Below are 13,889 nucleotides of genomic sequence, written 5' to 3'. Positions count from 1 at the left end.
AAGTAGGGCGGCACTGTGAAAACAGTATTGGACTTGCCACCAGACATCGTAAGAATTAGCTTTTGATATCAGGTCTTCCCTTTTCTCCTTGTGTGCACTTAAAAAGACATATATGTTAACTCCTCTGGACCTTAGTTTTCTAATCTGTAAAAGGGGTATAGCAATACATCAGGGGATTGCTGGGAAGATTAAATACAATGATATAAGTGATCACATATGAAAAAGAGTAGTTCATAAACCTTAGTTTAAATTAAACTGATAAATATCATGCCTTTATTCATTAGTAAGAATTTGATGGACTGAAATCTGAACATGTTAAGTAAAATGTCCATACAGCTATCAACACTGACCAACCCCAGTTCCCTTTCATTTTCTCTTCATTTCACATTTGAGACGCTGATTAAGGGGAAAGGAAATGTATTTAAAGAATGGTTACACTTACTCCCTCCTCTAAAAGCATATGTGTAATGGATTGACAGGCCACCTATTATAAAGTTGGGTTCTCCTTTTATATACAGGATTTGTAGTTCCAAAATGACTGACTTTATCAAAATAAAGCTGGAAGAGGATTCCTTAGTTCCCCCTTCCTGTGGTATCTTTTTAGAACCAGAGGCTTGAAAGTCAGCTTTCTTTCTCCAGGATCCTTCTCAATCTCTCCACCCACTCAAAGCTATCGGTTGTCCGACCAACTTATTTTTATTTATTTCACTTCCTTAATACTTCACTTATTCTCAAAAGGAATAAAGACTTCTTTTTTTTCACACATGCCCAGTTTTTATTTAGAAAATTAGATTGATGTAGATGTCACATAAATTATATTAACCTCTCATATTATAACCTCTCAATCGTTATATAATTCAACGTTAAAGACATTTTTGGTTGTTCCTGGGAAGTGTTTTTATTTTTTTTTTTTTATCTTTGTTTTTGGAAGTATTACAGATGTTCCCTTTTTCCCCCATTGACCCCTTCTAGCCCGCACCTGCCTCCTCCCTTACCCCCACACCCCACCCCGGGCCTTCACCACACTATTATCTATGTCCATGGGTTATGCAAATATGCAGATAACTCCAGTTGATAACAGAGATTCACCTGCTTTCAAATCTCCATTCTGGGGAATTCCTAGAATGAGCCTAAGGCCTTTCCCTCCACAAGCAAAACCCAAAAGTTCTACATCTCCCTGATTTTAATGTATTGACACACATATAAACAAATCTTCAGACAAATGGGCATGTAGACCTGGATGTCCTGACCTCCAATCTTCTGAGTCAGAGTGTCTAAGTTTGGTACTTAGCAGAAGGAGAGAGGGATGGAAACATCAATGATGAGAGAGAAACATCATTGAGCGGCTGCCTCCTGTATGCCCCCTACTGGGGATCGAGCCTGAAACCTGCGCATGTGCCCAAACAGGGAATCAAACCATGATCTCCTGGTTCATGGGTTGACACTCAACCACTGAGCCACACCGGCTGGGCTAAACTATTCTTCATAGGTTCTATTCCAACTATTATAATGAAACACCCATGTAAATTCAATCACTTATTTCCTCTCACAACTTTTCTAAAATTCACACCATTTTATAAACTAATATTCCCTAATACACACTTTTGGAATGGTCCCAACATTCTGGAAATAATAGCTTTGTCTGACATGAAGGCCATTTTTTTTTCTTACAGGCTTAATGACAACCTTAACAATAACAAAAAGCATGTGATACAGTCTTTTAAGATGGTCCATCAACTGAAACTAATTCATTTGAGTAAAAAGTGGTGATATCCATCTACAAAAAGGTAGGAATATACCAAAATGAACCAAAGAAAGCTTTGAGCCAAAATCTTGCTTGAAAACTGGGAGCTGAAGAAGAGAGTCTTCTTGGGAAAAGTTCCCCCATTCTGAGGGCTGATGGGAATTCAGGAACTAAAAAAATAAATAAATAGAAGACCTTCTTTGTGTTCATATCAGAAGCAATCTTATAAATGAGATCAGTGATGTAGCAGATGAATTGGCTGGAGCTTTTAATTCCCTCTACCACCAGAGGAAGATCACATTCCCACAGAGGAATCGCTACAAATCCTTTCAGTCAATTCAGCTTTCCACCCAGAGTCTCCCCTAAAGAGCTTATCTTCGAAGATGCTTAGGATGATAAAAAGACCCCTCACGAATCTACTGAGAATCACCCACTTTGCTTCACTGCAGTCCCTGCACTTATTTTTTTTCCTGAACAGGGCTTCCTTGGCTTTCACTCCCCCCAGTTTTCCAAAGGTTTTGAAAGCCTCAAATTCTTCCTATTAACTCTTTGCACTCGCTTGCTTTTTTCTCGATTCCTTTATTCTACTCGGGATTTAATTTTTTACATACCCCAGATTTTACAAAACGCAGCAGTAGAATAAAAAACTGGAGTTTCTTTTCATACAAACTTATTTATTTGGATTTTTTTATATTTCAAATTATTGATACATTCAATAACCGTCACACTCGACATCTGAGTGCAAAAGGTTAAACCACTTCCTATTCAAAATACCTGTAGTGACTTCTGTGACTTCTGACTGATTTGTTGGTTTATTCTATGCTTCTCAATCAGAGGACATGTCCCAACCCCTGAGGACACTGGGTTTATAAAAGCACAGAGAAACATGGTACATAAGCTTGAGCCATACTACTTAAGCCATCCTTTTAGAGTATCTACTTTTAGGAATTTATTTAAAATAATCATTGGAATATTTTTGAGAAAAGGACAATTTTAAAACAAAATTTTAGTATAAAATACAAAACTTATGAGCAAGTAACTCTTGCAGAACTTTACACAGCACTCTCAGAACCTGCGGATGTTTGCATCCTCTGCAATTATGAGTATCTTGGTAGAAGAGTTAGAGACATAAGGGACATCTGTCTATATGTCTATCTATCTCCCTACTTAGAACACCTAAGTTTCTCCTGTGTTCCTGTTCCGAAAGGGATTGTAGATGGCACAGAAGCCGGGCAGGTTGAAAGTCCACACCCTCTGTGAACAGGACAGTCAGGGGATGAACAGTTTCCACAGACACCGTGTCTTACCTACTAGAAGGCAAGCCCCCACATGGCAGGAAAGTAACATGTCTAATCAGCTGTGTCTTCTGCACCACGTGCCTTCCCCAGTGCCTGGGCCACAGAATACATACCTTATTGGCTCAATTGAAAAATCAGTGACTAGATGGATAGGTGGGTAAGTGTTAAACAAGCACGAGCGCATCATAGCATAGAAGTTAAAATATATAAAATATATATTAGTAAAGGTGTAACCTTGGACAATATGGAAAGGAAAATTGGAAAATTTTCATCAGGAAAATGAGGATAATTGTACTTACTTCGAAAGGTTGTTAGGATGCAGGTTCGAGAGAGATGATACAGGCAAAGCTCAAATTGTCTGGCAGGTAATAAATGCCCCATAAATATTAGCTGATATCTTTACCAATTTTCCCTGGATTTGAATAGCCTAAAACATGCTTAGATTATATAACCATACTGAGTCTAATTCAGTCTTTCCTCAGTGGTTCAGCAGATCATCTGAAATAGAAACTGTGCCTCCAGTTCATTAACCAGAATGGCAAGTAGGAGGGTGCCCTGCTAGCCCTAGCTCAGGTCCTCACTCACACAATGGAAGCTGGCTAGGAAAAGCTGATGTTTGGGCCATGTGGCAGTCTTCCAAACTGAACTGTTATTTGGGGTAGGATTACAAGATTAGTAGAGAGGAGCACACAATCAATGAAATAATACATTTTGACTCTAGAGAGGAAACTGATACAGCAGCTCATGAAAGTTTAGCCCTTTACATGAAATTCAAACTGGCAAGAGTGTGAAGCTGGTCACAGAGCTAAAACCTGACTGAAGGCAAATGAACAATTCTCGATGATAATGTACATAGTCAGAGGAACGCCTGGTGGGGAGCCTGTGGCACCCGTGGTAAGTCCAGTTTTATTTAACATCTTAGTTAATGACCTGGAAGAGAGATAAACAGAAGACTAAAGAGGGATGCTAAAGTGGACATCTGTTGGCTTTGCCTGCCAGGCACCCATTCTCCTGTGCATGGTAACAACACCCACGTGGTGTTCTGAGAAACAGCCCCTCCCCTCTCCCGGTGGATAAACTCTCCAAGGGACTGTCAAACAAGGTGGCTCATGCTAGACCACATATGTGCCCTCTCCCTGTAATTTGAATCTTAAGCAGAGTATCACGAAGACTTTAAAAACCAAAGCACTATCCAGCATCATTTGCTCCAGTAGTATATCCCTGGGAGAAAAAAGAGTACCGTATTTTCCGGCGTATAAGACGACTGGGCGTATAAGATGACCCCCAACTTTTCCAGTTAAAATATAGAGTTTGGGATATACCCGCCCTATAAGATGACACCCAGCGTATAAGACAACCCCCAACTTTTGAGAAGATTTTCCTGGGTTAAAAAGTCATCTTATATGCCAGGAAATATGGTGTTTATTAATTCCTGCTACCAGATCCTTGGAAGCACTGTGGCTTTTTTTCCCCTTTTCCTTTCCCTTCAAATCTAATATATTTATTTGTCTTTCCCCCTTAAATTAGACAATATCATCTTCTGTGGACCACAATCAAAAAGCCCAACCGATAGAGATGCAGTTTCTACTAAGTCTGGAGCACACATTATTTATCTGACTCTTTAGCAATTCTCAAAATACTTTTTAGACATTAGTGTAAGAAACAAAGCAAGTGATTTAAAAACCACAGTGTTTTGATTCAACTTGAATAAAATATACATTAACATTTTTTCCGAGAAGAAGAAATGATTCTAATACTCACACAACAGAACAAGTTACCTAATTTTAGAACTGAAGTGAAAGCAGAGAATCAGACATGAGACTGCAATGAGATGAGGCACTTTTCATGCCATTCAAGTTCTGTATTGCTTAAAGTACACACATTAGACATTATCAAAATACAACCATGTTCAGTGACCTCTATGGTACATTGTCTAAATGATTCGGTACATACTTGCTTTAAAGAGCGAGAGTAAGGAGAGAATAAACCCCATGGAGTTTGGAGAGGTGTAATAAAAATGAATCAGACTATCCAGGGCAAGGGATGATGAATATTAAAGATACACTAGCTTTGTTTTCCAACAGCCCTGCTCTCCTGAGGGAAGGGTGTGTACAGATACCTCTGTCTTTGCTTGAGGCTAAGAGCTTCTTCAGTGCCATACCTCAACCGCCCAGGCTTAAAAGAGGAAGTGAAGACCAAAGTGATGTCAGTTTAACCTGGGCCCAACTGGATGTTCTCTGTCACCCCAAAAACTTCACACTGCCTCCGTGACAACTTGCCTACACTGCTTTGGGGCCAGAAGAGGAAGCTGCCCTGTCAACTAAAAAGACCACTCTCTTGCAGGGAGAATTTGGAAAAGAAGGTGGAATTTCCTTCTCAGTATTGGAGAGAATTAAAATCTGCTCCCCAGCCTACAAAGAATGGGAAATCGACCCCTATTTTTCTTTCCTCCCAGAATCTCTGAGCAATGCCTCTGGGGGAGCTTGCTAGTGCCATATCACAGTTAATGTTTTAGAAAGACTTTAGGTATACACTGCATACAGCCTATAAAAGGGGTACATGGCAGTAGGTATGTTATAAGGTATCTAGTATTGTATTAGTCAGCGTCCCAATAGAAAAGAGATGGAAATCCCAAATGGGAGATTGAGGAGAGTTTAGCAAAGAGACTGTTTCTAAGGCATGGGCAGAGTCAAGGAAAATCAAACCCTGGGTTTGGCAACTAGCCCTGGATTCCTGCAGAGGCAAAGTAAGGGAGCTAATAATGGAACCCAGCAGGAGTTGGACCTGTGAGAGGGGACCGCCCCCCTCCCCCCCCCCCCCCCAAGGGAGCTGTGGTCCTTGGGAGAAGAATGTAACCATTCTCAACCCACAGCACAGGAGGAACGAAGGAAACTGGGGGAATGGTCATCGGCCTCACCCTCCTGATGCTCTCTCTTGCCATGCATCCCATATAGGCCAATCCTAACCAGATCCTCAGGGAGCCCACTGCTCTGGTAAACCAGGTTCAGCCTCATAATGGTCCAAGCAGAGTGAAAGGATAAGAAATGCATTGGGAGGGGCAAACAGAGTATATCCAGCTCTGTATCTCTACTGCTATCTACATCTAATCTCTCACATCGTGACAATTTTCCACATATTCCTCCAAAGCACATGATGTTCCTCCTAACCCTTCTATTTCTGTGGAAAGTCTTCTTACCCTCTCTAAATGCTAACCTACATTTTTCTCAATTTTCTCAGTTGTATAGAGCTAGGGGCAAGGGTACAAAGGTAATATTTCCATCCATAGATGGTACAAAACCTTCCTTAAAATGATAATGATCAAGGAAAATGAAGATGATAATAAAAATGCTAACTCCCCACCCTAATACCTCAAAGTAAAATAGAAATCTTTGCTTTAACAACATATGAAGGGCAGAATCCAGGTTTCCTCCAATGTACACCTGAAGCAAGCCCACCCCTACACTCAGAGGGCATTTTTGTGTAATGGCCAAAACAGCAGCAATGCCTTCGACTTGTGTACCCCAGTTTTTCTGCCTGGCTCCACCTTAGCCACAGCACTCAGCACCTCCTAGTCTCTAACTATAAACTAAGTTCAAGGCCTCCTGTGTGACTTACCCATCCAGAACTCTGGCTTCTGCAAAACCCTCTTACACAGCCTATGATAGAGCAGGCATAAGGAGAAGAAATTTAGGGGTAATTTAGGAGTATGTTGTTAGAAAAGGCTCTAACAAAATGAGAGCTATTGCGTCATAAAAGGACTGCAAAAGAAAGTAGGACAGCTGTCATTTTTGAGGTATTTGCTGACAGAATCTTCAAAGCAAGGCTCCTTTCTGATTTCCACCATTCTTAAAAGGAGCATGTTCATGGCTCAGTGGGTCATATTTCATCCACTTTGTTCTTCCCTGACAATAGCACCAGGAGCTGTTTTATGAGCAAACTCAATTCACCACCCTCCACATTAGCCTCCCACTTTTGGGAAGGACCCCAAACACCCCAAACTTCCCTTGGTGCCTTAAAACCAAGGGATCCTAATGGCCATTTGCTCCACCTTTAATTCCTGACTGAGGAGAGCACTCTGAAACAGTTTCTAAAGCTATTAATAGTGAGATTTTGATGAGCTAGTTCAATGTCAGCACTAATGACCTGTTGATGACTTTAACGGTTCTTACAATAAGTACTGTGAATGAATGACCTATTGTTAAATACAGAATGACTGGCTTTGCCATTAATCCATTAACTCTTTTTTCCTCATCATTCTTTCCCTGACTCGAATGTTCTCTTCTCTCAGTTTGAAAGGTTCATGGATAAAGAAAACTGAGGTGCACAAGAAGAATAAATTTTAATCACTGAGCATCAGAGGAGGTGATGAAAAAGAGGCAAGAATAAGCAAGCTCCCGGCTTCCTGTTTGAGATGAGACAAATCCAGCTAAGGCACCTTTGGAGGGCAGCGGGAAAGGGAGGTGTGCGAACAGAAGGCAGAAAGTGGGAGCTGATGGGAATGGAACAACTGGGTCAGAGAACAGCTAGAATCTAGCATTTTTAAGAAGCCATGTCAACTGCTAAAAGCAATATCCAACCCTGGTTTGCATGTGTTAACTTCCAGGGTCATCTCTCTTGTTCTGGACCTTGCTTAATGCTTAGACTACTGACCCCTACCTGTTGATGTTCTCTTAAGCCACTTCAACAGTGTACCCTACCCTTTCTTTCCAGGTAGTAAAAGCAAATGTTCTCCTAGCTAGTTTGTTCCTTCTCCAGTTGATACACTCAGAGACCACCCGGTGCAAGGACCCTCCAAAGCACATGATGTTCCTCCCCAATACCATCCTGCCCCATGGCTGGAACCTGGATGAGAACAGGGAACTGTCCAACAACTGAAGCAACAAGGAGCAGAGCAAGGCTGTGGCAAATGAACAAAGTCAAGGACTTTACCTCCTACCTGGCTCTGCTTGCATTTAAAATAAGACAAACTTGCCCTAGCCGGTTTATTCAGTGGTTAGAGAGTCAGCCTGTGGACTGAAAAGTCACAGGTTCAATTCCAGTCAAGGGAACGTGCAGGAGGCAACCAATCAATGTGTCTCTCTCACGTCAATGTTCCTCTCTGTCTCTCCACCTTCCCTTCCACTCTCTCTAAAAATCAATGGAAAAATATCCTCGGGTGAGGATTCACACACACAATAAAAGACAAAATTGAACAGAAGGCGTTTCAAGAGGTGTAGACTTGTATGGAAACCCACGAACCAGGATACATGGCTGAGAGCATTTGGATGGGAGATTTTAAAAGACAGAAAATAATGTCACAACAAGAGCAGACCACTGAGCACCGTAGCCTGACAGAGGATACTGGAACTATATCCTGGGAGAGATCACAAAACTGGCAGAAAGGTAAGATATGTTCACAGTACGAGATTTCAATTATTTAGACATGCCAGTAGATAAGTTCTTTTAAAATGGGGCACCTGATTTTTCCTTCTGACAGCAGTATTTCCCAGAAGGTTAGAAATCTTTGAGGAGAGCTACCACAGGGGGTTTAATATTCCTCCTCAAGGAAGCCCTAGTAATGGGCCGGCCAATTTTCTTTTTGTAAAGGGACAGATACTAGTAGTAAATATTTTACACTTTGTGGGTCCCACGGTCTCTGCCTGGGTCACTGCTATTCCATTTTGTCCTTGCAGTGCAAAACCAGACATAGGCAATATGTAATGTGTAAACAAATGGATATGGCTGTGTTCCAATAAAGCTTTATTTACAAAAACAAATAGCAGACCAGCTTGGCCTGCAGGATGTAATTTGTCTGTCCTTGTCCTAGTGATGTAGATAAAACTGATAAAGTGAGAAAATGACCACATCCCACTGGGGTTTATACTAGCTTAGAAAGAGGATGCTGTGGAGAGTAAGATGTGTAATTTAGTAACATGATTTCTGAAGAAAAATTAAAAGTTGAAAGTGACCAATTTAAGCCTTTGGACATTTCTAAAACATCAATGTGATTCAAAAAAAAAAAATGTGCTGCTTTAAATGATTTGCTTCTGACTGCATAATAGCTAATAATCCCAATGCAGAATATATTTCAAAGAGACCTATGGATACCCAGAAAGTTCTGTGATTAAATCAGATTATATAACAAAATGTATAGAAGATAAGGCTGTACTCATAATATATAAAAACATGACAGTTATAAAAAAAACTTAAGAATAAACTTGTAAGAAAAGTACCTAAGGTTGATAAAAAATGGTAAAAGACTTGTCAAGCCTGTATTAAAAAGAGAACGATCCAGGAAGTGATAGAAATAACTTTGTATGATGATGGAAAGTTAAAAGATGACAGAGAGAAGGCTGAGGAACTCAACTTTTATCTTGCTTTTTATCTCCTCCACCAAGGAGAATGATCTTAAACTGAAAAGGGTAAGGCAAGCATAGCTAAGATGAAACTGAATCCTTGTGTGGAGAGGGGAATGAGGGGAGGGGGACAGTAAAGAAGCAGTCAATGATTTAAACTAATACATGAGGTACTGACCCAGAACAACTCAACAATAGCTAATGTCTATTCATTTCTTAGGATGCGTCAGGCCCTGTGCTAAATACTTGCTGTGAGTGAACTATTTTAGTCCCCATGACAATGTTATATATAGTATGCCTTATCATTTTCCCCCATTTTTATGGATGAGTGAATAAATAGGAGGTTAAACAACTTGTCCACATTTACAGTTAGTAAATACAGAGTTAGGTCTTGAACTCAAGTCTGACTAATACCAAAGTCTAGATTTTAAGGATATTTAAATAACCTGAATATTTATTCAAGAATCACTATCACTAATTCTTCAGAGGACTGAACATCTAAATTGGACACTGGGATATGACCAACTTTAACTTGCACAAATTCATAGAAAAGCTCTAAAACAGATTGTTACACAAATAGTGTAGTTGCTTTGAAAAGGAAGGAAGGAAAGAAGAAGGGAGGGAGGGAGGAAGAAAGGATGGGAGGGAGGATGGGAGGGCGGGAGGGAAAGGTAGGGAGGAGAGGGAAGGGTAGGGAGAAAGAAATGATCCCCAATTCACCATTGGTCTATTTTGGCCCTAGCCCCACCAATTTGCCAGTAATAACAGCATAATAACAACATAACCTCTGTGGCTCCAACTCTGAGTGTGGAAAGTCAGGCCATGACATGCTAAAGAAGAGATTCTCCACTAGTGACGGATACCTGAAAGCAGTGTTCTGCCACATACCTGGTGTGACTATGCTAGGCCTGAACAAAGCTGGGTATCCACAGAAGCATCAAGCTTCAGCTTTCCTCTACTTCCATCACCTATGATCAACAGACTGCTTCAATGACCTGCCTAGGTCCCAATTTCCAGGCTCCCATGACAGCGGTCTGCATCCCAGTGTTGCCATTATAAGCACTCATAAAACTAGAATAAACTACTTAACTTCTTTGATGACAATTTCTTTATTTGAAAAATGAAGCCTCCTAGGTAACACTAGATTATTATAAAGGTTAATTGAGAAAACATACATTAAAGCACTTGGAACACCAGAATATGGTAAATACATATTAATGATTATAAATAATTATTAGCCTTATTTTTAATACAACCTTATAACCCTTATTAATAAGACTACTACATTGTTGATTCAGAGGAATGAAAATATAAGGAATTTTGATTTCAAGGGGGCATCTGGCCAAGTTCCCATAGGATCGATGAGGTGATGACAGAGAATGGTGGACAAAATAATGGTGCAGTCAGGGAGGTTCACAACTGGATCAGAAGAATGGACCCATGCACCTTGGAGAGAGCTTTGGGGAACTGGTGCAGACACATCCAGATGACAACAGCATCCACCGACTCAGATCTTAAGAACTGGACACTCTGACTCTGTGGGGCCTTGCTCACTGTTGAATTGTATTTAAAAACAGCCTTTGACCTGTCAACATTTATACTTATTAGTAACATAATTATATCCATCCACTTCTACAAAATATGTGAAACAACTAACATGTTTATTAATGATTTGTATGAAGGCAAAGAAATCTGCTTATAAAAGGATGACATCAGCCTTGACCAGTTCGGCTCAGTGGATAGAGAGTCAGCCTGCAGACTGAAGAGTCCCAGGTTCGATTCCGGTCAAAGGCATGTACCTTGGTTGTGGGCACATCCCCAGTGCGGAGTGTGCAGGAGGCAGCTGATAGATATTTCTCTCTCATTGATGTTTCTAACTCTCTATCCCTCTCCCTTCCTCTCTGTAAAAAATTAATAAAATATATCTTTTTAAAAAGGATGACATCAACCCATGAATGACAGAATTTGGACCCAAAGTAGACCATGGAAAGCTAAATCAAACACAATAAAGTGCTACTAAGTGACAACCATCAGGTCCAGTACTTGGATTTTTTTTTAAGTCTATATAATAATAGAATAGAGAAATAGTTTTGAAATAGTACACGTGTTAAAAATTTAGAGCGCTTAGATGATAACTTAATATCAATCAAAAGTTCAATGTGGCCATCAAAAAAAGAAATGCAATCTATCTTAGGCTGCAATAATAGACATATACATAGAATATTTAGAGTGAAAGAAATCATTTTCCTGATATACTCTACATGAGACAGACCACATGGAGAGTATTATATCCAATCTGGGCATTACCAAGAAACACTTGAGCTCATTTAGACCAGGAGGAATTAAAAAATATATAAAAAGTATACTATGTTAGGACAAGAGGCATATGAAAAAAATGCTCAAAGTCACTAATCATCTGAGAGATGCAAATCAAAACAACAATGAGGTACCACCTTACACCTGTCAGAATGACTATCATCAACAAATCAACAAACGACAAGTGCTGATGAGGAACCCTCGTGCACTGCTGGTGGGAATGCAGACTGGTGCAGCCACTGTGGAAAACAGTATGAAAAAATTATAAATGGAACTCCCATTTGACCCAGTGATCCCACTTCTAGGAATATATCCCAAGAAATCAGAAACACCAATCAGAAAGGATGTATGCACCCTATGTTCATAGCAGCACAATTTACAATAGCTAATATTTGGAAACAGTCTAAGTGCCCATCAGCAGATGAGTGGATTAAAAACCTGTGGTACATCTACACAATGGAATACTACACTGCTGTAAAAAAGAAAGAACTCATTTGTAACAGCATGGCTGGACATGGAGAGCCTTATGCTAAGTGAAATAAGCCAGTTGGAGAAAGATAAGAATCACATGATCTCACTCATTTGTAGAATGTAATGAACAACATATACTAATGAACAAAAATAGATTCAGAGACATAAAAGCATCGAACAGACTGTCAAACCTGAGGAAAGGCAGGGGAAGGGGGAGGGGGAGTAAAAGATCAACCAAAGGACTCATATGCATTCATCAAAGAATAACCAATGGACACAGACAAGCGGGGGCGGGGGGGGAGGGCCTGTACTGGGGGGCAGGGCAGGCTGGGAGAGATCATTGAGGGAAAAAGGAGACATATGTGATACTTTAAACAAAATATTAAATCCCCCCCCCCCAAAAAAAAAGTATACTATGTTAAGAACAGGTGAAAGAACCTGTATGGCCCTGGCCAGTGTTCTCAGAGGTTAGAATATCAGGCCACACTCCAAAAGGTCACTGGTTTGATTCCTGGTCAAGGGCACATAACTGGGTTGCAGGTTTGATCATCCGCCCTTGTAAGAGCACATGCAGGAGGCCACCAATTTATGTCTCTCTCTCACATCAATGTTTCTCTCTCTCTCCCCCTCCCACTTCCTCCCTTTCACTCTCTCTAAAAAATCAATGAGAAAAATATCCTCAGTGAGGAGGAAGGAAGGAAGGAAGGAAGGAAGGAAGGAAGGAAGGAAGGAAGGAAGGAAGGAAGGAAGGAAGGAAGGAAGGAAGAAAGGAAGGAAGGAAGGAAGGGGAAGAGAGGGAGGGAGGGAAGGAGGGAGGGAGGAAGGGAGGGAGGGAGGGAGGGAGGGAGGGAGGGAGGGAGGGAGGGAGGGAGGGGGAGGAAGGTGGGGAGAAAGACCCAGTATATATAGTATGTACAAAAGAGGATGGGGACTGCAGCATTCATATCTTAATACTTGCAGAACTACTTACTCACATTCTATTCTTCCTTTAACCCTCTACTTAAACTGCTTGTTTAAAGGTCACCAATGATCCCCCATATCACCAGATCCAATGGTCAGTTTACCATTTCATCTTCCCCTCTCATCTGCATTCAATAGTGTTGACTATCCCCATATTTGTGAAACACTTTTGTTGCTATCTTCAATAACACTGCAGTATCCTGGTTTCCTCCTCCCTTATGGTCAGCCTTTGCTGTCTCCTTTCTGCCACTCCTCCTTTCTATAACTTCTACAAGTATCATGCACCAGGATTTACTACCTAACATTTTTTTCCCAGCTACTTACGCTCACTACTTAAATGATCACATTCAGATTCCTTGCTCTAAATACCATCTTTTTATGCTGATGGTTCTCAAATTTATATCTCTAGTCCTGACCTCTTCCAACCTCCAGACACAAATAGATTTCTAAATCAGAAATACCTCAAAATAATTTGAACAAAAAAAATATTGCATTTTTTTCTACACCAGATTTACTACTCCTTCAGGCTTCCGTATCTCAGTAAATAGCACCACCATTTCCCCAACTGCGTCGTCATCCACAATTCCTCTCTTTCCCGCACCCCCTCCATATGCAATCCCTTTGCAAGTTAAGTCAGCTCTATAATGAATATATATCTAGAGTCCAATACTGCCCACCATCTCCACATCTACTACATTAATCCCCATCATTTCTCACCTAAGTTTTGAAGCAGCCACCTAAATGTCTCTTGCCCCTTACAGGCTA

This window comes from Eptesicus fuscus, chromosome 7 (assembly GCF_027574615.1).
Source record: "Eptesicus fuscus isolate TK198812 chromosome 7, DD_ASM_mEF_20220401, whole genome shotgun sequence".
In the NCBI taxonomy this organism is placed as follows: Eukaryota; Metazoa; Chordata; class Mammalia; order Chiroptera; family Vespertilionidae; genus Eptesicus; species Eptesicus fuscus.
The sequence above is the reverse complement of the archived record's forward strand: the minus strand, read 5'-3'. Positions refer to the sequence as shown.